Source organism: Chlorocebus sabaeus, chromosome 3 (assembly GCF_047675955.1).
Source record: "Chlorocebus sabaeus isolate Y175 chromosome 3, mChlSab1.0.hap1, whole genome shotgun sequence".
Classification (NCBI taxonomy): domain Eukaryota; kingdom Metazoa; phylum Chordata; class Mammalia; order Primates; family Cercopithecidae; genus Chlorocebus; species Chlorocebus sabaeus.
Genome location: NC_132906.1, coordinates 77,452,516 through 77,467,003, shown reverse-complemented (window position 1 = coordinate 77,467,003; position 14,488 = coordinate 77,452,516). Strand labels below are relative to the sequence as shown.

At 46.4% G+C, this 14,488-nt stretch overlaps 1 long non-coding RNA gene across 1 annotated transcript in view; it reads right to left on the bottom strand.

The window, feature by feature from the left end:
• Window positions 1-2,455: 2,455 nt before the first annotated feature.
• The window catches only part of LOC119627558 (uncharacterized), a 31,498-nt gene continuing 19,465 nt past the window's right edge, over window positions 2,456-14,488 (bottom strand). Inside the window, exon 3 of the long non-coding RNA XR_005243744.2 lies at window positions 2,456-3,647. This is a non-coding gene — a long non-coding RNA (uncharacterized lncRNA). The remainder of the gene's footprint in view (window positions 3,648-14,488) is intronic.

The window sequence follows — 14,488 nt, the reverse complement described above, 5'->3', positions numbered from 1 at the left end:
TCTTTTTCTGTTTTACTCCTCTCGGTCAAATTCTTTCTTCTCAGAAGCCAAGAATTGAAGTTGCTGCAGACCCATATGATACACTGCTGGTAACTCGGATACCTTCCACTGGTAATGTAGGCAGTGGGCAGGGTGAACCCATTGGGCAGTTACAGTTTTGGAAGGGTAATTCCTTAAGAATGACTGGTAGCATTGGCTGGGCGCCTGTAATCCCAGCACTTTGGGAGGCTGAGGTGAGCAGATCACCTGAGGTCAGGAGTTCAAGACCAGCCTGTCCAACATGGAAAAACCCCATCTCTATTAAAAATCCAAAATTAGCCGGGCGTGGTGGCACATGCCTGTAATCTCAGCTATACTCGTGAGGCTGAGGCAGGAGAATTGCTTGAACCCGGGAGGCGGAGGTTGCAGTGAGCGGAGATCACAGCCATTGCACTCCAGTCTGGGCAACAGGAGTGAAACTCTGTCTCAAAAAACAAACAAACAAAAAGAATGACTGGTAGTATCTTGGCTGGGCGCGGTGGCTCACGCCTATAATCCCAGCACTTTGGGAGGCCGAGGTGGGTGGATCACCTGAGATCAGGAATTCTAGACCAGCCTGGTTAACATGGTGAAACCCCGTTTCTACTAAAAATACAAAATATTAGCTGGGCGTAGTGGTGTGTGCCTGTAATCTCAGCTACTCGGTAGGCTGAGGCAGGAGAATCGCTTGAACCCGGGAGGCGGAGGTTGCAGCAAGCCAAGATCGTGCCATTGCACTCCAGCTTGGGCAACAAGAGCGAAACTCCATCTCAAAAAGAAAAAAAGAAAAAAAGAAAAAGTAACTGCTAGCATCCCATCGAAATATAAACCAGCTGCCCTTTGCGCCCTTTTTGCCTGGCCCCAACATCATGTTCTGGTTCCTGTTTGGATTTACTTTGGACACCGTGGTTGGAATGCATCTGGCTCAGAACTATGACAAACCAAATCTGGCTAAAGAACTTGAAGAAATTCGGCCAGGCGTGGTGGTTCATGCCTGTAATCCCAGCACTTTGGGAGGCCGAGGTGGCAGATGACCTGAGGTCGGGAGTTTGAGACCAGCCTGACCAACAGAGAAACCCATCTCTACTAAAAATACAAAATTAGCCAGGCATGGTGGTACATGCCTATAACCCCAGCTACTCGGGAGGCTGAGGTGGGATAATTGCTTGAACTCCGGAGGCAGAGGTTGCGGTGAACCAACGTTGCGCCATTGCACCCCAGTCTGGGTGACAAGAGCGAAACTCCGTCAAAAAAAAAGACCTTGAAGAAATTCAAAAGGACTTGGATGCCTAAAAAAGAAATCCCCTGGTTCATGAGGCCAACTCTAGCACTACCTTCTGAATATACTGATTTGACCACTCTTGAGGGCCTCCTTTACCATCTGAACAATCATCCCCGGGCACAGTGACTTTTTTCTTTGCTAGAGCCTGTGTTTTTTGCCTTAGAGCAAAATTGGGGCCCCAAGTTGAGAACTACCCGTCCACTTCCAACATCCTCACCTCTTCCTATATCTTCCTTTGAGTTTCATGGGAGGTTCTAAGACTGGAATTGCAGAGCTAAATTAGTAAAGATGACTTTTAATAAAGATTAATAAATGAATGAATAAATACATAAAATCAAGCCAAGCAAAAATGAAAACTTTTCAACCAACACAATTGCAGTCTATTTTGCCAAAACCATACAGGTTTTTTTTGTTTTGTTTTGTTTAAGAGATGGGGACTTGCTATATTTCCCAGGCTGGCCTCCAGCTCCTGGGCTCAAGTGATCCTCCCACTTCAACCTCTTGAGTACCTGGGACTGCAGGTGTGTGCTACCACACACAGACTATTCTATCTTTACATGTTGCTCAGAACTCAGTAACTACTTGATCACAAGAACTGAATCTTATGTTTTCTTTTAGTTTTAACATTGAAGTTGAAAAGATTTGCAAAGGGAGTTGGGGCACAGTGGCTCATGCCTGTAATCCTAGAATTTTGGGAGGCCGACGGGGGAGGATTGCTTGAGTCCAGGAGTTTGAAACCAGCCTGGGCAATATAGTGAGACCCCATCTATATAAAAATAAAATTAAAAAGTATTTTAAAAAATCAATACAAATAAAAAGATTTGCAAAGGGGAAATTAACAGAATATTTGCTTGACTAAATTAGGGAAGGGAAAGGTATGTGTCAAAGATGACTACTTTAGAATCTCAGCTAGAAAGAAAAATAAAGAGAGGGTTGTCAAGAATGGCAACCTGGCTGGGTGTGGTAGTTCATATCTGTAATCTCACCACTTTGGGAGGCCTGGAATTAGAGACTAGTTTGAGCAACATAGTGAGACTGTTTTTCTACCAAAAAAAAAAAAAAAAAAAAAATAGTAAAAAAAGGCAGAATGGCCTCCAAATAGTGGTAGGAAAACAAGTTCAGGGGTTTGAGATGCCTATAATGCCAAAGTGAATGTCCAACATTCTCCTCATTGTGTGAATTCTGACATTCTAAAGAAATCATAGTTGTTAGGTCGGACACAATGGCTCGTACCTATAACCCCAGCACTCTGGGAAGCCAAGGTGGGAGGATTGCTTGTGTCAGTTTGAGAGCAGCCTGGGCAACAAAGTGAGACCCCAACTCTACAAAAAAATCAAAAAGTTAGCCAGACATGGCGGCTTGCGCCTGTGATCCCAACTATACAGGTTGAGGTGGCAAGACTAAGGCAGGAGGATCACTTGAGCCCAGGAAGTCGAGGCTGCAGTGAGTTGTGTTCATGCCACTGCACTCCTGCCTGGGCAACAAAGCAAGACCCTGTTCCAAAAAAAATTTAATTAAATTTAAAAAATGATAGTTGCATCTTCTAGCAAGATAACCACATGTTCTTTTTCTCACAGTTGGGATTCCAGTAAGTATCCTGTAGTTTAGGAGTAATCAAAAGCCTGCGGCCAGGATCTGCTTTAGAAGTATGTTCCCTTATGCCGGGTTCAGTGGCTCATGCCTGTAATCCCAGCATTTTGGGAGGCTGAGGCGGGTGGATCACGAGGTCAGGAGTTCAAGACCAGCCTGACCAAATGGTGAAACCCTGTCTCTACTAAAAATACAAAAACTAGCTGGGCACCTGTAATCCCAGCTACTCAGGAGGCTGAGGTAGGAGAATCACTTGAACCTGGGAGGCAGAGGTTGCAGTGAGCGGAGATTGCACCATTGCACTCCAGCCTGGGTGACAGAGCAAGACTCCATCTCAAAAAAAAGAAAGAAAGAAAGAAAGAAAATATGTTCCCTTGCACACTTCCATGAGCTGTTCCTCCAGTAGCAAAAGCTTGGGTCCTTGCTGTCATTGAACTTTGGGTGCTGTTGTAGAGACAGATAATGAAACTGAGAAAGGGGAAATGGAGCTGGGAACCCAAGGCTCACTTAGCCAAGGAAGCTGTTCAGCCACATTAGCTTAGGGGTGAGGTAAGATCATGGAGACCCATTAGCAGTCCCTGGCCCAGCTTCCATCTGTAACATCAGTGAAATCCATCTGTCCTCCAAGTTTCCAAGGCTGTTCCCGAACAGCATCACCTGTGCTCATGAGTAGCCTTGGCTCTCCTCCGGTTGTAACTGTTCAACAGTTTCTCCTTGCCTGTAGCCCAGATAGAGCCAATTTATTGAGACAGGGGTCCTGCAATAGAGAAAAAGTTTCATTCATGCAGAGCCAGCTGAACAGGAGACTGGAGTTTTACTGAAATTAGTCTCCCCCAAAATTCAGAGACCAGGGTTTTTGTTTTTTTACTTTTTATTTTATTCATTTTTTATTTTTATTTTTTGAGATGGAGTCTCGCTCTGTTGCCCAGGCTGGAGTGCAGTGGCGCAATCTCGGCTCACTGCAACCTTTGCCTCCTGGGTTCAAGCAATTCTCCTGACTCAGCCTCCTGAGTATCTGGGACTACAGGCACGTGTCACCACGCCTGACTAATTTTTTGTATTTTTAGTAGAGACGGGGTTTCACTGTGTTAGCCAGGATGATCTCAACCTCCTGACCTCGTGATCTGCCCACCTTAGCCTCCCAAAGTGCTGGGATTATAGACACGAGCCACTGTGCCCAGCCATACTTTTTAAGTTTTTTTAAGTGATTAAAATTTCTTCATTTCTCATTTTTTTATAATACTGAGCCATCCATTTCCTATGAGACTGGAGTTTTTAAACGATAATTTGGACAGGGAGTGGGGAGTGCTGATTGGTCAGGTCAGAGATAAAGTTATAGGGGGTCAAAGTGGGTGTCTTTGTCCCACCCACCTGTCCCTGGGTGGGATGGCAGAACTGGTTGAGCCAGATTACAGGACCGGATGGTGTCAGTTGGTGCATCAGAATCTCAAGGTCAGCAAAATATCTCAGGCACTGATCTTAGATTTTACAACAGTGATGTTATCCCTAGGAGCAATGGGGGAGGTGTGGAATCTTGTGGCTTCTGGGGCTGCATGACTCCTAAACTATATATTTTTTTTTTTTTTTTTTGAGATGGAGTCTTGCTCTGTTGCCTAGGCTGGAGTGCAGTGGCATGATATCGGCTCACTGCAACCTCTGTCTCCCAGGTTCAAGCAATTCTCCTGCCTCAACCTCCCAGGTAGCTGGGACTACAGGTGCATGCCACCACGCTTGGCTAATTTTTGCATTTTTAGTAGAGACAGGGTTGCACCATGTTGGCCAGGATGGTCTCCATCTCCTGACCTTGTGATCTACCCACCTGAGCCTCCCAAAGTGCTGGGATTACAGACATGAGCCACTGCACCTGGGCAACTCCTAAACTATAATTTCTAGTCTTGTGGCTAATTTGTTAGTCCTACGAAGGCAGTCTGGTCCCCAGCAAGAAAGTGTTTTGCTTTGGGAAAGGGCTGTTATCGTACTGAAATGGCCTTGTTGTCTGGAGTAATACCCAAAGTTTGTTGTGCCATGGTCATGGAGAACAAGGATGTGGATACAAAAAGAATGAGGTTAAGAGCAGAAGTTTAAAAAGAAAAAGAACGAGAAGAGCTCTCTGCTGCAGAGAGGGGTCCTGGAAAAATGGGTTGCCAAATCCATGGTGAAATGCAGGGGAGTTTATAGATAAGCTGGCGAGGAGGTGGTGCCTGATTTACATAGGGCACAAAAAACTGGTTATGCCATTTGCATAGGGCGTGAATTTCTTGTATCCCCAACCTAATCGTTTTCATGCACGCAGGTTCTCTGCCTGGGCTGTGCCATGTTGCCCATTTCTCTATTACTGCACATGTGGTAACAAAAAAAGGGAAGATGGAGCCTTGATGTTAGACTTGCCTGGCCACCAGGTAGCCCTTTTCTATTGGCACAGTTGCTGGCATTTGTCCTGCAAGCTTCTAGCTTCCTTATCTATATCTGCAGCTCGATTTTTCAGGCTGCTCTTTGTTAGAAAAGAAATGATTTGGGGGCTGCTTTTGTTAGAAGAGAAGTTCTGCCGAGGACTCTGTTGCCCTCACTATTTGCCCAAATAATTTCTTTCTACCTTCTGTGTCAGCATTTGTTTCAAAGTTAAACTGTAAACTAAGTTCCTCCCAAAGTTAGTTCGGCCTACACCCAGGAATGAATGAGGGCAGCTTGGAGGTTAGAAGCAAGATGGAGGCCGGGTGGTGGTGTCTCATGCCTGTAATCCCAGCACTTTGGGAGGCCAAGGCAGGTGGATCACCTGAGGTCAGGAGTTTGAGACCAGCCGGACCAACATGGTGAAACCCCGTCTCTACTAAAAATACAAAAATTATCTGGGCGTGGTGGCAGGTGCCTGTAATCCCAGCTACTTGGGAGGCTGAGGCAGGAGGATCGCTTGAATCTGGTAGGTGGAGGTTGTGGTGAGCCAAGATTGTGCCATTGCCCTCCAGCTTGGGTGACAGAGCAAGACTCGGTCTCAAAAAAAAAAAAAAAAAAAAAAAGACAGGGTACTGTGGCTCACACCTGTAATCCCAGCACTTTGGGAGGCTGAAACAGGTGGATCACCTGAGGTGGGGAGTTTAAGACCAGCCTGACCAACATGGAGAAACCCTGTCTCTACTAAAAATACAAAAAAATTGGCCAGGCGTGGTGACGCATGCCTGTAATCCCAGCTACTCAAGAGGCTGAGGCAGGAGAATCGCTTGAACCTGGGAAGCAGAGGTTGTGGTGAGCCAAGATCGTGCCATTGCACTCCAGCCTGGGTAATAAGAGCAAAATTCTATCTCCAAAAAAGAAAAAAAGAAAAGAAAAAAAAGAAGAAGCAAGATGGAGTGAGTCAGGTCAGATCCCTTTTGCTGTCATAATTTTCTCACTGCTATAAATTTTGCAAAAGTGGTTTAACTGTAGTCAAGCAGTCACCTGCTGACAGCATGTATCTCTCAGGGTGTTGTGATGGTATCTTGCCACATGAGGTGGAAACTGTGTTTGTTGTCCTTCTAGCTCAGCTTTAGGAAAAACTCACACAGGCGTGGAGGGAGGCACCCTCCTATTAATACTGTCAGAAGTGCTTCAGCCAGAGTGACTCCATCTTGAATACAGACTGAGAAAAAACCAGGCTGGGACATGCTGGGCTGTATTCCCAGAAGGTTAGGCATTCTTAGTCAATTAATAATGTTTACTAAACAGACACAGGACTTAAGAGACCTAGAAATGTCCTGATGTCCCCATATCTCAAGAACAAAAGCAGTCCTAGTCCAAGAATAAGTTTAACTTTAAAGATAATAATATCGATTCTTCCAAAAGGTGGTAATTACAAAGATTAATCCTTTATCACAAACACTTATAGTCAGCACATCTCCCCATGATTTGTTTGTTATCATATATGTAAACAGGCATTGCACCCTGATGGGAGGTGGGTAGGGGTGACAAATTATGGGAGGGCAGGAGGGGAAATGTATGGTAAATAAAGTTTGCCTTGTTAGGCAGATAAAAGTCTTTCAAGTGATAAAAGTTGCCCGGAACAGCCTTCTTCCTGGTACAGGCACATTTACTAATGAAAATTTCCTTCATAGATGGAAATTTCCTTTACAAAAGGGCAGGTTTTCAGAGCTGCTCATTCGTCTACAGTTTCTAAAAAAAAAAAAAAAAAACCCAAGCAGGCTAATAATATGCCGAAGAGGAATATTTTGGGGTGGTATGTGCTGGGCCCCAACAACACCCTCACCCTAGGACCCTCATTACAATCAGTGATTTCATAAAGCCCTCCATTATCACCCGGGCAAAATGTGGCCCAGCTCTCTTTCTTTTTCATCTTCCCTTAAGTTGCCTTCTTGTAAAGTCTCCAAGGCACTCCTGGGGTTGTTCTTGGTTTTACCAGGACAAAAGCAGGGAGAGGTGGTGGAAAGGCAGTCACACATGACTGAGGAGGCAGGTCTTTGAACCTCCCTAAGGGCAGATCCTGACACTTAGGAGCCTCTCCTAATTTTCCACAACTGGAGGAATTAGATTTTGCTCTGTTGGTCTTGTGACCGTTTCTTCTGTGTAATCACCAAATGGATTCTTCCTGCTGACTGCACAGACAAAATGAATTCACTGAGACCTCAGCACTGCAGTAAAGAAAAGAGTCTAGGCCGGGCGCGGTGGCTCACACCTGTAATCCCAGCACTTTGGGAGGCCGAGGCGGGTGGGTCACGAGGTCAGGAGATCAAGACCATCCTGGCTAACACGGTGAAACCCCATCTTTACTGAAAATACAAAAAATTAGCCAGGCGAGGTGGCAGGTGCCTATAGTCCCAGCTACTCAGGAGGCTGAGGCAGGTGAATGGCGTGAACCTGGGATGCAGAGCTTGTAGTGAGCTGAGATCGCACCACTGCACTCCAGCCTGGGCGACAGAGAGAGACTCTGTGCACTCCAGCCTGGGTGACAGAGAGAGACTCTGTCTCAAAAAATAAAAATAAAAAAATAAAAAAAGAGAAAGAGTCTAGGCTGGACTTGGTGGCTCACACTGAAACTGCCATTGCAAAATGATAACTGAGACAGTGAAAGAGATCTGACCTAACCAACTCCATCTTGCTTCTAACCTCTAAGCTGTCCTTGTTCATTCTTGGGCGTAGGCTGAACAAGCTTTGTGGGGAGCTTAGTTTATAGTTTGAAACAAAGAGATGACAGCTCTTTCCTGAAACAAACCCCCTTCTTGCCTACGGACCAGTTGGCCTTTGTAGGACTAACAAATTAGCCAAAAGATTAGAAATTATGGTTTAGGAGTTATGTAGCCAAAGGCTGCAAGATTCTGACCCTCCCAAAATTGTTCCTGGGGATAACATCACTATTGTAAAACCTAAGGTCAGTGCTCGAGATATTTTGCAGACCCTGCCCTTGATGGATCAGCTGGCATCATCCAGATCAAGAAACTGGCTCATCTGGTCTTGTGGCCCCACCCAGAAGCTGACTCAGCACAAGAGGACAGTTTTCACTCCCTGTGATTTTATCTCCAACTCAACCAATCAGCAAATCTCAACTCACTGGACCCTACCCAGCAAATTATCTTTAAAAACTCCGGTCCCCAAATGCTCGGGGAGACTGATTTGAGTAATTATAAACTCTGGTGTCCCATTCAGTTGGCTCTATGCTATTACTCTTTCTATATTGCAATTCCCCTGTACTGATAAATTGACTCTGTCTAGGCATTGGGCAAGGTGAACCCACTGGGCAGTTGCAACACCTGTAATCCCAGCACTTTGGGAGGCAGTAGGATAACTTGAGCCCAGTGTTAGCAGCGGGTCTGCGGCATACGGGTCTGCAGCAACTCGATTTTTGCCCCTTCAGAGGAAAGAACTCACCTGAGAGGCATAAGGCAGAGTGAGAGACTGAGGCAAGTTTCAGAGCAGGAGTGAAGTTCTATTAAAAAGTTTTAGAGCAGGAACAAAAGGAAGTAAAGTACCCTTGGAAGAGGGCCAAGCAGACAACTTGAGAGTTCCAAGTGCCTGGTTTGAGCTTTTGATAGGGAATAGCTGGGCTCCTGGCTAAATCCAACCCTTAAGCCTGGAACTGCAGCTCCGAAGTGAAAACAGCTGACCCTTATTCTTCCATACAAATGTTTACCTTTTGGCCTGCCAGGCCCCTATCCTGTGCTGGTAAAAAGACTTCAGCTGGCAGAGCAACGCAAGCAGCTGAGTGGCGAGCAGAGAAGCAACTGAGCCTTGGAGACTATGGATAGACACGCACAGATGGTGCGGCTTCAGGGAAAGATCACCTTCCTGCACCATCCCCATTCCAACTCCTGCCCCGCTGACAGCCATGGCCAAATAAAAGACTCCACATATACTACCCTTCAATCCGTTTGTGTGAACCTGATTCTTACCGGATGCCGGACAAGAACCTGGGTGCCGGCCAGGCGCAGTGGCTCATGCCTGTAATCCCAGCACTTTGGGAGGCCAAGGCGGGCGGATCACGAGGTCAGGAGATCGAGACCATCCTGGCTAACACGGTGAAATCCCACCTCTTCTAAAAATACAAAAAAATTAGCTGGGCGTGGCGGCAGGTGCCTGTAGTCCCAGCTACTCGGGAGGCTGAGGCAGGAGAATGGCGTGAACCCGGGAGGCGGAGCTTTCAGTGAGCCGAGATCGCGCCACTGCACTCCAGCCTGGGCACAGAGCGAGACTCCGTAACAACAACAACAACAACAACAACAACAACAACAAGAACCTGGGTGCCGAGAGGGCAAGGGCTTGGATGCTGCTGTGGGGACTGCACAGAGCCTGCTGCCAGAGAGGAGCGACCAGCCAGTTCCAGTGTTCATTCCCTCCGGTTCCTGCACTCACTTGCTGGCCTGCACTCCCTCTTTCGAGGAGCGGTCAGCGGTGAGCTGAAAGGACCCACTCCAGCTACTGCCCACAGGAGGTTAAGGTCAGGAGAACTATCCTTTCACTTTAACTTGGGGTTTTATAAGTAGGCATGTTTCTGGGGGTTGCATCTCTCCTCCCTTGACTCTTCCTTTGGGGCTGTCTGTCTGCCTGCACAGTGGCCTGCCAGTGCTGGGGAGGCGCCGCATGCACAGCGGCCCCAGTTTACTGGAGTTGTACATATGCTCACTTGAGGCGTGTTCCCCTTTCCAGTGGAGTATTCCTAGAGCAAGGTCATATACCAGTTAAACTCCATTTTCCTCTTAGTGCACATGCTTAAGCCCACTCCCCCCACTTCTGAGATCTCATCAGGAAACTGCCGATCACCACCTTCAGGTGTTTTCTGTCTATTGGAAGACTGCGTTTCTCTGGCACTGGTTGCGATGAATTATTATTTTACAGAGACTGTGTAACAACTACCTGACCATCATCTGATGGTTGCTTGACATTCCTGATAGCGGGAGGCCTCTCCTGCCCTGCTCATGTTTGCCTAACTACTCTAACACCAGGAGTTCAAGACCAGCCTGGGCAACATGGTGAGACCCTGTGCCTACAAAAAACTTAAAAATTCACCAGGTGTGGTGACATGTACCTGTGGTCCCAGCTATTTAGGAGGCTGAGGTGAGAGGACCAGTTGAGCCTGGGAGGTGGAGGCTGCAGTGATCTGTGATCACAACACTGCACTCCGGTCTGGGCAACAGAGCAGTAACTGCCCAACAGCTTCTCCTTGTCCAGTGCCTAGATGGAGCTGGTTTATCAAGACAGGGGAATTGCAATAGCGGAAGGGTGTATTTCACTCAGAGCTGGCTGTATGGGAAATTGGAGTTTTCTTATTACATCAGTCTCCCCAAATTCAGGGATTGGGGTTTTTAAGGATAATCTGGTGGGTAGACGGTTGGGAAGTGGAGAGTGCTGATTGGTCAGGTGGAAGATGAAATCACAGAGAGTCAAAGCTGTCCTCTGGCACTGAATCAGCTCATGGGTGGGGGCCATAAGACCAGATGAGCCAGATTACCAGTCTGGGTGGCATCAGCTGGTGCATGAGAAACAGAATGCAGGGTCTGCAAAGTATTCAAGTACTGATCTCAGGTTTTATTTTTTATTTTATTTTATTTTATTTTATTAATTAATTAATTTATTTATTTATTTATATTTTGAGACAGAGTCTGTCTCTGTCACCCAGGCTGGAGTGCAGTGGCGTGATTTTGGCTCACTGCAACCTCTGCCTCCCGGGTTCAAGAAGTTCTCTGCCTCAGCCTCCCAAGTAGCTGGGATTACAGGCACCTGCCACCACGCCCGGGTAACTTTTGTATTTTTAGTAGAGACGGGGTTCACCATCTTGGCCAGGCTGATCTTGAACTCCTGACCTCGTGATCCACCCGCCCTCAGCCTCCCGAAGTGCTGGGATTACAGGTGTGAGCCACCACACCCGGTCTGATCTTAGGTTTTAAACAGTGGTGTTATTCTCAGAAGCAATTCGGGAAGGTTTGGAATCTTGCAACCTCCAGATATATGACCCCTAAACCATAATTTCTAATCTTGAAGCTAATTCGTTAGTTCTACAAAGGCCAATTGGTCTCTAGGCCAAAAGGGGTTTTGTTTTAGGAAAGGGGGCCGGGCACAGTGGCTCATGCCTGTAATCTCAACGCTTTGGGAGCCTGAGGCGGGCAGATCACAAGGTCAGGAGTTCGAGACCAGCCTGACCAACATGGTGAAACCCTGTCTCTTCTAAAAATACAAAACTTAGCTGGGCGTGGTGGCGCATGCCTGTAATCCCAGCTACTCAGGAGGCTGAGGCAGGAGAATCGCTTGAACCTGGGAAGCAGAGGTTGCAGTGCACCCAAGATCACACCATTGCACTCCAGCCTGGGAGAGAGTGAGACTCCATCTCAAAAAAAAAAAAAAAAAAAAAAAAAAGGAAAGGGCTGTTATCTTATTTGTTTCAAAGTTAAACTATAAAGTAAGTTCCTTCCAAAGTTAGTTTGTCCTATGCCTGGGAATGAGCAGGAACAGTTTGGAGGTTAGAAGCAATATGGAATCAGGTCAACTCTCTTTCACTATCATAATTATCTCAGTTATAATTTTTGCAAAGGCAGTTTCAGAGCAAGGCCCTGTCTCAAAAATAAAACAAGAAAAGTTAATTGGCTGGGTGCAGTGGCTCACACCTGTAATCCCAGCACTTTGGGAGATCGAGGCAGGTAGATCACCTGAGGTCAGGAGTTCGAGACCAGCCTGGCCAACATAATGAAACCCTGTCTCTACAAAAAATACAAAAATGAGCTGGGCACAGTGGCATGCGCCTATAGTCCTAGCTACTTGGGAGGCCGAGGCAGGAGAATCACTTGAACCCAGGAGGCGGAGGTTGCAGTGAGCATAGATCGCGCCACTGCACTCCAGCCTAGGTGACAGAGTGAGACTCCGTCTCAAAAAACTAAAAAAAAAAAAAAGAGGCCGGGCTCGGTGGCTCAAGCCTGTAATCCCAGCACTTTGGGAGGCCAAGACGGGCGGATCACGAGGTCAAGAGATCGAGACCATCCTGGATAATACGGTGAAACCCCGTCTCTACTAAAAAATACAAAAAAAACCTAGCCGGGCAAGGTGGCGGGCGCCTGTAGTCCCAGCTACTTGGGAGGCTGAGGCTGGAGAATGGCGTAAGCCCGGGAGGCGGAGCTTGCAGTGAGCTGAGATCCGGCCACTGCACTCCGGCCTGGGCTACAGAGCGAGACTCCGTCTCAAAAAAAAAAAACAAACAAAAAAAAAAAAAAAAAAAGAAAAAAAAAAAGGTTTAATTGACGCAAGGCCAGCCATATGGAACACAGAGTTATTACTCAAATCAGTCTTCTCAAAGGCTTAGAGATTAGGGTTTTCAAGGATAGTTTGGTGGGCAGGAGCTAGGGAATGGGGAATGTTGATTGGGTGGGTATAACATCACAGGGATGTAATAAACAGTCCTTGTGAGCTGAGTCAGGTTCTGCCTGGGGCCAATTGTGATTGTGTTACAATTTATGGAGTCAGCCTGTCATCAGAAATGCAAAAGACAAAGGCAGTGGGGCTCACCAAGGTGGGACCAGAAGTGAGCTGAGGAGGCGGCGTTCAGGTGGATGCCGGCAACAGCAGTGCTCACAGCCCCAGGAGAAAAAGGAGTAGGGATATAGAATGCTCATCCTGTCTGGGAGCAATGGCTCACGCCTGTAATCTCAGCACTTTGCAAAGCCAAGGTGGGTGGATCACCTGAGGTCGTGAGTTCAAGACCAGCCTGACCAATAAGGAGAAAACCCATCTCTACTAAAAAGTTTAAAAAAAAAAAAAAAAAAAAAGTCGGAGGTTGGAGGTTGAGGCGGTTGCAGTGAGCTGAGATCATGCCATTGCACTCCAGCCTGGGTGACAAGAGCAAAACTCCATCTTTTTAAAAAAAAAAAAAAAAAATGCTCATCTTTTCCAGGAGAAAGGCAACAGCAGGTCTCAGGACAACAAGGGTAGCTGCTGTCCTCTCTGAAGCATTGCTCAGTCATTAATAGCTGAAAAGACATGCGCCTTGTATTATCCCCTAGACCCCAAAAAGAAACCACCACATCTAAGAGCATCAGTGGGCTTCCAGATATAACATGGAGTTCCAGTGGAAGTGATTTCTCAGATGAAGATAAGACACTTTGGTTTTTTTGTTTTGTTTTTGTTTTGTTTGAGACAGAGTCTTGCTCTGTCACACAGGCTGGAGTGGAGTGGTGCCATCTCAGCTCACTGCAACCTCTGCCTCCCAGGTTCAAGTGATTCTCCTGCCTCAGCCTCCCGAGTAGCTGGGAGCACAGGTGCTGACCACCACACCTGGCTAGTTTTTTTTTTTTTTTTTTTTTTTTTTTGAGACGAAGTCTCACTTTGTCGTCCAGGATAGAGTACAGTGGCGCAGTCTCGGCTCACTGCAACCTCCTCTTCCCAGGTTCAAACTATTCTCCTTCCTCAGCCTCCTGAGTAGCTGGGACTACAGGTGCCCGCCACCGCGCCCGGCTAATTTCTGTATTTTTAGTAGAAATGGAGTTTCACCATATTGGTTAGGCTGGTCTCAAACTCCTGACCTCAGGTGATCTGCCTGCCTCAGACTTCCAAAGTGCTGGGATTACAGGCATGAGCCACTCCTCCCGACCAGATAAGACACTTTCTAAATCATAGAGAGGAACCCAAGGGTGCTGCTGTAGCCTCCTAGAAAATGTGCCTGCAAGATTTTCAGTATCGGCAACTTTACCTCTTAGTCTCAAACTTTTCCTGAGTGGTTAGCAGAAAACAGATAACTCTAAAATGTAAGTGTAGAATGGAAATCAAGGACTCTCTGCCACTGGAAAATGCGGTGTGGATGAACAACTTGCGAATGCATAGATTCATAGAAGGTGTATTGTCTGGATATTGGGGTGAAATGTAAATTAGTGATGAAAATATCCTTTTATATTACCTACGTCAAAGAGAAAGAAGAAGACTAGGAAATACAAAAGCGTCTTTTATGGAGTATTTTAGAATAGATATTTCTAGAAGACAAAGATTTGTTTTTTTAAAAAATGTTGCCCCATGTCTTATCCATTCTTCCTACTTTCTGTTCCTCCTTATCACTTCTTCTCTAACATGCTGTAAATACACTTATTTATCTTGTGAATATTTTCTACTAGAACGTAAGCTCCAGAAGGGCAGATGTTTTGT